General features: G+C 39.7%; 1 protein-coding gene across 3 annotated transcripts in view; it reads right to left on the reverse strand.

Annotated features, from left to right (window-relative positions):
• The window catches only part of RAPGEF5 (Rap guanine nucleotide exchange factor 5), a 1,983,710-nt gene that overhangs the window by 137,460 nt on the left and 1,836,894 nt on the right, over positions 1–9,356 (reverse strand). The gene's annotated exons all lie outside the window — the stretch shown is intronic.

Genomic DNA, 9,356 nt, shown 5'->3' on the forward strand with positions numbered 1-9,356 from the left:
TTCAGCATAAAAGAAGGATTAGTGCAAAGGGACACATTGTCCTTAAGGAAAACTAAAAAAGGGGAACAGCCATAAGGGCTTGAAGCTCAGACACCCATCTGGCAGAAGTAAGGGCCAACAAAAGAACAGTCTTGCAAGAACAATGCTGCAAGGAAACTGAAGCATCAGGCTCAAAAGGAGCGCAAGTCAACTTCTCCAAAACAAAATTAAGGTCCCAGGAAGGAGGGACATGCTTCCTGGCAGGTCTAATATAAAGGACACCTTTAAGAAATTGTTTAGCCTCAAACCTAGAGGCTAAAGGGGGTGCTACAGGCATAAAAACAGAAACAGCTGACAAATGGGCTTTATCAGAAGAATAAGCCAACCCAGCATTGAGCAATTCACACAGATAAGAGAAAACCAAAGGAACATCCACAGAAAGTGGATTCAGGTTATGGGAAAGACACCAAACAGAAAACTTCTTTCATTTGGATAAGTAGGATTTCCTAGTAGTGGATTTCCTGGCCTCCTGCAGTACCCTAAGCACTTCCTCAGAAAATAGGTGTCTATACGGAATCAAAATTTTATCACCCAAAGTGTCAGGTGATGAGTGGACAGGTGGGGATGGATTCCTAGTCTTGTGTGAGTAGGTCCACACTGTCAGGTAACTTGTGATGATTACACTTGGCTAAAAGCAGACGGAGAGGGAACCAATGCTATCTAGGCCAAAAGGGAGAAAGCTGCATGCTCAGAGGGGAGGCACACAGATCTACTTGGGGACTACCTGACTGGTGGACAATGTCTAGAAACGCATCCATGTGAAACATCCACTTGTAGGGTTGTGATATGGACCTGCTCAGAGAGTCTGCCACACTGTTTTGACCTGAGGAAATGTAAACTGCCTGAAGTGTCACTTGAAACTTGATAGCTAGCTCCAACACTTGATGTGCTAACCTTCAGAGGAGATACACTCTTGTTCCCCCTTGCTTGTTGGCATACCACATAACTGTGGTATTGTCTGTCAGTACCTTGAGGGGCCCTGGAATGAAAAGAAGATAAAATGCTTGAAGAGCCAACAGAAGAGCTCTCATCTCTTTGACACTGATGTGGTCTTTCCTTTGTTGAAGTGACCAGAGGCCCTGCATTTTTAGAGAGACTAAGCACCCCCCCCCATCCCACATATAATGCGTCTGTGGACACCTCTGAAGAGGGGAGTAGAGGTTGAAAAGGGAGCGCTGGATTGAGGGAAAACTGCCGAGTCCACCATTGAATTTCCAGCTTGAGGCATGGAAGAAGAAGAAATGATATGAAATCTTAGAAGATGAGAAGTCTGAAGCCAAAATTATTTTAGAAACCACTGAAGCTTTCTCATGTGGAGTTTGGGTAGAGGGAGCATAGGAATGGTGGAGGCCATTAAACCTAGAGCTTATTGCTTAGAGTATTAACGCATTGCTACCATTTTTTCTACTAGCTATATTTTTGTACCTCTCTGGCCATTATGAGCTTTGATAAAAAAACTGTTTAGACAATTTATGTATGTTACTGTTAATTGTATTAATTACTGTAATGAAATAACTTGTTGTACTATGAAGCTTTCCTTCTCGGGCCTCCAGTGAAAAAGGGCTTTTGCTCAGTCGGACTATCCCAGATAACAAATGTCAAAATAAATAAATAAATAAATAAAACCTTCTGGTACATTGGTGATGACTGGGAGATAAGGAGAGAGCGTGGAGTGCCATTTTACTGACTGATACCTATTGGACAGGTAGCTTTTGAAACACAGAGGGGTGGGGCTGATTGAGACCTAGTGAGGACATTTGAAGTAGAGGTTTGCAGTGACTAACTGTGCTGAACGCTTTTAACAAGTAGAAATAAGAGACTAGTTTGTCATTATCTCTAGCTTTATTGACAGTATCTACATAGGCTAGAAGGGCAGAGCTAGTAGTATGGGAAGGACAGAAGCAATGTTGTGTAGGGGATATGAGTTCTTCCTGCAGGAATAGTCTAGCAACTGTTTCTGAATACATGTATCTAGTATTTCATCAAGGATAAATACGACTGCTATAGCTCTAAAGTTATTAATGTCTGTTGAATTTCTTCCTTTGTGCAGTAGGAATTTGGGAAACTTTTTCTAGCGACAGTAAATATGGGATTCCCGGATTGACCAGTCTATAAGGACTGAGACAAGACAGGCAATGCTACTGGCTGCTATTTTTAGGTATTGAAATGAGAGGTCATACCTGAAGAAGAGCACATTTTAAGTTTAGGAGTACTTTTCTATAGGATGTGGGCAAAGGTTTGAAGGTAAAAGTAGATGTGGTGATATGTGGCTGTTGGGCAGGGTTGGGATTAGATGATGTGGAATCCTTGGTTAAAGATGCTATATTACCTGTAAAGAAATGAAATTTTGAATGGTGAGTTATCGGAAGAAGGGTTTGGGTTGAATTTTTGGCCAGGATTTAAGATTTCTTTAATGGATGTCCAAACTTTTTTTAGGGCTGGGTTTAGTATTATTCTGAAATGTATTATAATATAGTTTTTTGTCTAAATGTATTTACTTTTTAGTACGACTGTGAAGCATTCTGAAGTTTTCAAAACGTTGAGGTTTTATATTCTTTCCATTCTTTTTCTCTATCCTGCATTAGCATTCTACTGTCTGCACAGCCATATTGCATTATCTGTTTTCCATCTCTTTCTTCTAGGAGGTGAAAGCTACTTAGGATATTTAGAAACATTTATTTAATTCAATTACAGCATTGTCTAAGGGGAAGATTTTTTAGAAAGTTCCAGTTAATAGACGACAGTGTAGTAATGAACATTTCTGGGTTAAACTTGGAAAATTTACAATTTTTTTTATAATTATGCTGTTTAACTAGATGTATGAGATGTCTAGTTGAATAGATTTGGAGATGATCACTGAGAGTCTGGCATTGTATGTGTGTGGTAGAGTATTTGCTAGGGTCTGATACTAAGATCCAGTATAATAAATAATTTGATGTCTTGCTATAAAGTGTGGGAATATTTATTTTTTTATCATATCATATCTTACTCCTTAGGCCTGCAGAGTAGAGATCACGCACTATGTAGGCATGTTTACATAACCTGTTTTACTCTGATGTGCTGGGAGCCATATATTACATTCACACTGCCATGAGGGCTTCAGCTGATTTAGAACTGTAATACATCAAAAGGAAGAGCTTCCACTCCATTAATTGCCAGGTGGTCTGTAATGCCCATTGCATTATTTATTAAATTTCCATGCACCACCAAGGCAATTCCCATCAGTCATACATTTGGCACATGTCTGACCTATACCAAATGTTCCCACAAGGAAGTTTACCATGAGTATTCTGGCTGGTAGGTGCACACATGCTAGACAGACAGACAGCTACATCCATACATACAGGTGACATGCAAGCAGGGAGCAGACCGCGTATAACATGTTGTTTGTTGCGTGTTACACATCTGAAACCCCAAGACCATGTTGAAAATGAGCTATAACATATCACATGCAGAAATGTTTAATACAGTGGAGCTGGTTTTCAGCCTACTCATTCACTCTTCTGTTGCATAGATACATTAGGAGGGACATTGCAATACATTCCAGACATGTTCAGCACAAATTTTTTTGTGTGCTCCATGCTGCACATCATGACCTTGAGCAGAATGAAACCATGTCCAGTGAACATTTTAGCAGGGCCTTCCATACTTAGTGTACCAACAGCAGAAGGGCAGAGCTGGGAGTCACGGATATACACAGACAGTAGCAGTACTAGAGCCAGGGTAAATATGGGTACAATATGTTGCAGAAATGGCAAAGAGGAGGCATCTGGTACACAACTACAGTCAGAAGATGCTGGCCTAATAAGACTAACTTGGTCAACAAATGGTAAATAAAAAAAAAACAATGACACAGACAACACAGACATTACACATCACCATACACACACATATTAAGAGGCAAGCATAGCACAGACAACAGCACTTGGACAAATAGGGGGACACAGTTACAGGTGACTATAAAACTATAGTTAGGGTCACAGGAGGTGAATGCAGCAGACACAAATTCTGGGAGGTATGGGGATTTGGGGATTACATCCTCCAACAGTAGGGTCAAGCTGTCCTGATATGATCATTGAACATGTCCACTGTGCTGGCTTGTGGTGTTGTGGCTTGATATGGTCTGTGGCAGGGATGAGGAAAGACTATGGGATTGACAGCATTCAACCTAACAGGGTATATAGTATGTTCTGATGAACATCATTGTCCATAAACTGGTCATCACTCATGACCAAGGGTAAAAGGTTGTGCATCCAAAGGCAGTAGGACAAGGTTAGTACTATGGGGACATGCATATGCAACCTGATGAGGCTGTCCTACGTGCTGAGCTGGAGGACCATCACTGCCCATGACCTAGATGACTCCCATGAGTAGGACTGGCAGGCTGTGTGCCCTCAGGTAAGAGGGAGGGGATGGACTATAGGAGCATACGCCTGCAGCCTGATGAGGTGCTGCAGGTGTTCATCTGAAGGACTATCACTGGTCATGCTCCTTCCCATCCAAACAATACAACTACAAACACTTCCCAAAGCTTATCAACAGAAGCAGCATACTGATATCCTTCCCCACATAAAATATATTTCCATAAATGGCATCTGGTTTAAAAGCACAGTTACGGATTCGTCCACATGCAGGCCTTTCAATATACATCCATGACCCCTGACATCTAGAGAACCAATCCTCAGACAAGGTTCAGAGTTTTCACTTCCTTTTAGGTTGATACCATAGCCATCATGGACCTAAAGAAAAACCTTGCCCAGTGTCCACAACATATTGAATTAATACTGAGTACAAGGATCTGTTTGTAAAGGATCGGACTACAAAATATCCAGAAAAATTAGCTCCATTTCTCTCACTTACAGCAGGGTATCAGAAATGTCACAAGAATAAGGTATAACAGATTAAGACAGACATAAGCAGAGAAACAACTGGCTTCAATAAGCTTGCTTTGAATAACTAGGATTAACCTCTCTGTCTCAAAAGAAGAAAATCTATGACATAATGAGACTTGAACTAATGAAAACAAATATCAGATCACAGTGGGCAGAGAAATGAAGTAGCTGATTCTGAGTCACAAAGGTGTGGAATATGAAAAGACACTTGCTGCCATAGTATTCAGGACAATTTCCTGATGGTATCTTACTGAACACTACCTATCCTAGTAAGAAATCATGTTGTGGCAAAACCTTGACTCTGAAAAAAGGACTACTGCTGCCACTATGAATTTAACATAAATACACAGAAAAGTCCAACATTCAAAACCATAATGTGTTACTACAAGGCCCTCTACTGACATATTAACAAAACTTAAGGCGGCCTTGAAAATATGAGTATTCAGACACTCAGTCCTGCACATACCCAGTGATACCAGATAATTCAACTTATTTAATATGAAAATATGTCTGAGAAACATAGCCATCCACCCTTTCCTGTATACAGTATAAAAGTATTCTGAGGACACAGAGGCTCAGACAAAGAAACTACTTATTTGCTTTCTTGGGGATAACTAAATATGAGCAAACATTCTTGACTGTCCGGTACTGTTTTTGTGCTGACTTTCAGGGCTTCTTCACTTAAATCTGATCTTTTTATTCTGTCCTCTGTGTCAAGCAAAGATACCACACTCTCTCTATAAAATGGTGCTGCCAGAGAACATGACACTAGGTAATATATATATGATCTGATCCAATGAATTAGAGAATCCACTAATTTACTTAATACTGCCCCCAAAAATCAGTATGACTGGAAAATCTGGATGTGAAAAGAAGGTTTAGTGGTGGAAACACCTTTCTAACATTAAGCACTACCAACAAGGTGATATAGAAGGTGAGATGCTAGTGTGGCTCCACAGCCACATTAAGACAAGGAGTTTCTTCATCTGACATACTGCCAGAATGGCTTCTAAGGTTTCAGCTGTTCTCTCTTCAAAAAAATACTGTACTGCAATATTGGTTTTGACTATACAGATCCTAAATCATACAGCAATCATTATTACTTCTAAAATTCTGTCATAAACTGAATGCCATCCAAAAGGTCACAGAAGGGAGTATCCAGAATATAACCTAATAGGATCTTCTGGTACAAGAAATTAACCCGAATGAGCCTTGGCGTCGTAAAAGACTCTATCCTTACACAAGCAATCAACTCTAGTTCATGGCATAAATATACAGGAACTCTCTTTCACTGTTATGGATTACACACCTTTCATACTAGTCTGCCACTCTACAGTGAGCCTCTAACACTTCTAGGAGAGACTATCATGACAGGCAGTACAAAAGCTGCAAATGCTGCTGGAGACTGTTGGACACCAACTACATAGCATCTGTGCACAGTAGTGGGAGGTTGGCATAATGGGTAAAGTGTTTACCTTACAGACACAAGGTGCAGGGTTTAATTCTCACATGGGGTAATTAGCTAGGCTTAAAATGGCCCACAAGTGCAGTTAGCCTAGTACTAATCTATGAACCTATCTATGAACTTGCACAAAACACACAACATAATCGCTTCTTAAGGCACAGCTCACTAACTATGAAAAAGAACAGCAGGACTATGTTGTAGAAACAATCTGTCAGGTGACATTCTATAATTTTCCTAGAATCTATTCATTTTATTAAAATTCCTCATTTTGGAAACGTGTTTTCTGGTAAAATGTTTTATTATCGGTTGGGCTAATATGATCATACTTACCTACAATCACATTCTGATAAGCAACTTTATGAAGCAAAATGTGTAAAAATTGATCTGAGAGTTTGCAAATAAAACTTAAGTCATACAGGAACAAATGTAATAAAACAGCTGTTTGGGCTTGGTCTACAAAACAAAGGAATATTTGTAACAGTGAGCCATGATGGGGCTGGCAGCTAATGGCTATGGATCGCCTTCATGGCTAGAACTTCTGTTAATCTTTCTGGCTTTCATTAGCATATCACAGGGTTTGAATCATCATAATCACCAATGAAGCAAGAGTTTCATTAACTGCTTACTAAATGGCTCTGCCCCACCCCCAAGTACTTGCCATTTGTTTCATCCTTATGTACTCCCCTCTGGCAAAACCCTGAAGGGTCCTGAACTATACTTTTTGTTACAGTCAGTTAATTTCACCTGTTTACATGATTTGCCTTCACTCTGTCAGGTTTGTTTCTATCAACTGCTTCATTATTTACTTCAGCCTGGTATTATTAAATATGTAAGTATGCATTTTATTTGTTGTTCCCTGTATTTATCTGCATAGCATAACTTTTCATTAAACTGATCTTCCTTTAGTTAAATAATTATCTTTTATTTTCCCTAAATGCCTATGTTATTTTTATCAACACTTGCATTGTGTTTATTATCCGCAGTGGTGGTGCTGCGGTAGTGTTTTCGCCTCGCAGTAAGATGCTGTCCGGTTCGATTCTCTGCTAGAGCGTCTTCTGCGTGAAGACATGCGTGAATGGGCGTACCTTCACTGAAGGTTGTGCGTCAGGGCTGGTAACCCAGCACGTAAAACTCAACTACCAATCATTAGTGGACCGGAGTTCCGCTGTGGCGACCCCTAACCGGGAAAAGCCGAAAAGACACAACTTGCATTGTGCTTATTACTTCTGGGTGTCTAGCTTGTGTTTGCCATGAAAGTGATCAGAACAGTTATTTGCCAACATAATTTTCTTGGGTGGCAAAAGCCAGGGTACCTTTTTGGCTGGGCTTGTATAAGCCCTAGGGACGATAGCCTACTACCTACCTATGAGCCTATGAACTAATGTGTTGATACCAGGATTTCTTTCTAAGATCATGACTGCGGCATCCTGGAAATTTTTTTACCCAAGATATGGCAATCTCAGTCTTAGTACTGATAAGGAGTGCATATCTGGGAGTGGAGAGGGTTTAACCACTGCAAAAATGATTTTTTGGTGATATTTGGCAAATGACTATTATTCACTGCGGAGTGCTTGCAGCTATGACAGCCAATCACAAAGCAGTTGCAGTTTCATGACAAAGCCATTATTTCCATTTGCCCAGCTTTTTAACCACTGTCATTCTGATGAAGTCTCATTTATTTTCCATGCTTTCCCCAGAGAGGATTGCTATGACTGTACAATTTTTTTAATTATTTAGCACATATGTGAACTGGAGAAATAGGGCCCATTTTAGTCATAACCTTGTTGCAGCAATGTAAAATAATTCTGCAAGAATACACTTACATGGATGGTGAAAAAAAAACAGTAAAGAAAAGCAAGATAACACACGATAATATAATCAGAATGCAACTATGTGCAATGGAAAACAAAATAATACATAAAAGAGCACTTATACCAGAAAAAAATAAGATTTGTTTACATAAAGTAATGGGAGCTTGATGCTATTATTTAACAATTATGTAGGAAGAGTATGTCATATTGGGAGGGTTTAAGATAATACAGGACAAGGAAAATAAAGTATACTACAGAGCAGAGGGGAGCTACATTTATTTACTGGTATGTTGTGCCACTCAGTTTACCATAAACAGGATTGCAGTTTAAAAGAAACATGATTTTTTGTATAGAGAGGTACAGTTAAAGTTGAAGCAATGGGATTTGTGCTGTTGCTGCAGGCGTCACTTAATGTGCTTAGAACAGGAAGTGATGTTAACAAGTAGGGTGAATCCAGACGAATATGACAAGGCATGGGAAGGCCCTGTCAGCACAGATCAAAGAAGCCAGATGTACTCTGAGCATTCAACAAATCAGATAACCAGATCATATAAGATATTCTATTATTCTGTTTTGGGCACCTTGGAAGTAAGGATGTTAATGATCCAAAGACAACATCATCAACACATTTAGGAAACATTTTGAGATAGAATAACTGCCATCACTATTGGCACTATTTACAGACAAAGATAATGTGGGAAGCTTGGGATTACTGCTGTCAGAATTAACAAACAAACCAAGAAAACTACTGTCTACATTTTAGCAAAGAACTGTAACTGATTTTTATAAAGGTTGTGCTGATTTACAGCTTCCTTCATGTAACTATTTCTTCATCAGTATGAATGTCCTTATTACTTTTCAGTTCTAGATATGAAGATGCCTGGCATATCCGGCTTCATCACTCCTGATATTACTGATATCTTGAATGCACATGGTATGAGAAAGGAAAGCCATACACCCAGCAATCCATCCATTTTCCCTGACCATCTTCAACCTTTGCATAGCCATGGGGACACTAGAGCATATCCTGGCAGCCCATGGTCTAAAGGTACCAAATCGCATTCTGAAGAGGGTGCTAACCTATCACAGAATATACCCTCATATTTACTCAGGCACTACATATGCACTTACATAATTAACACAACAACA

Source organism: Protopterus annectens, chromosome 3.part0 (genome assembly GCF_019279795.1).
Source record: "Protopterus annectens isolate FY-2018-M chromosome 3.part0, PAN1.0, whole genome shotgun sequence".
NCBI classification, from domain to species: domain Eukaryota; kingdom Metazoa; phylum Chordata; order Ceratodontiformes; family Protopteridae; genus Protopterus; species Protopterus annectens.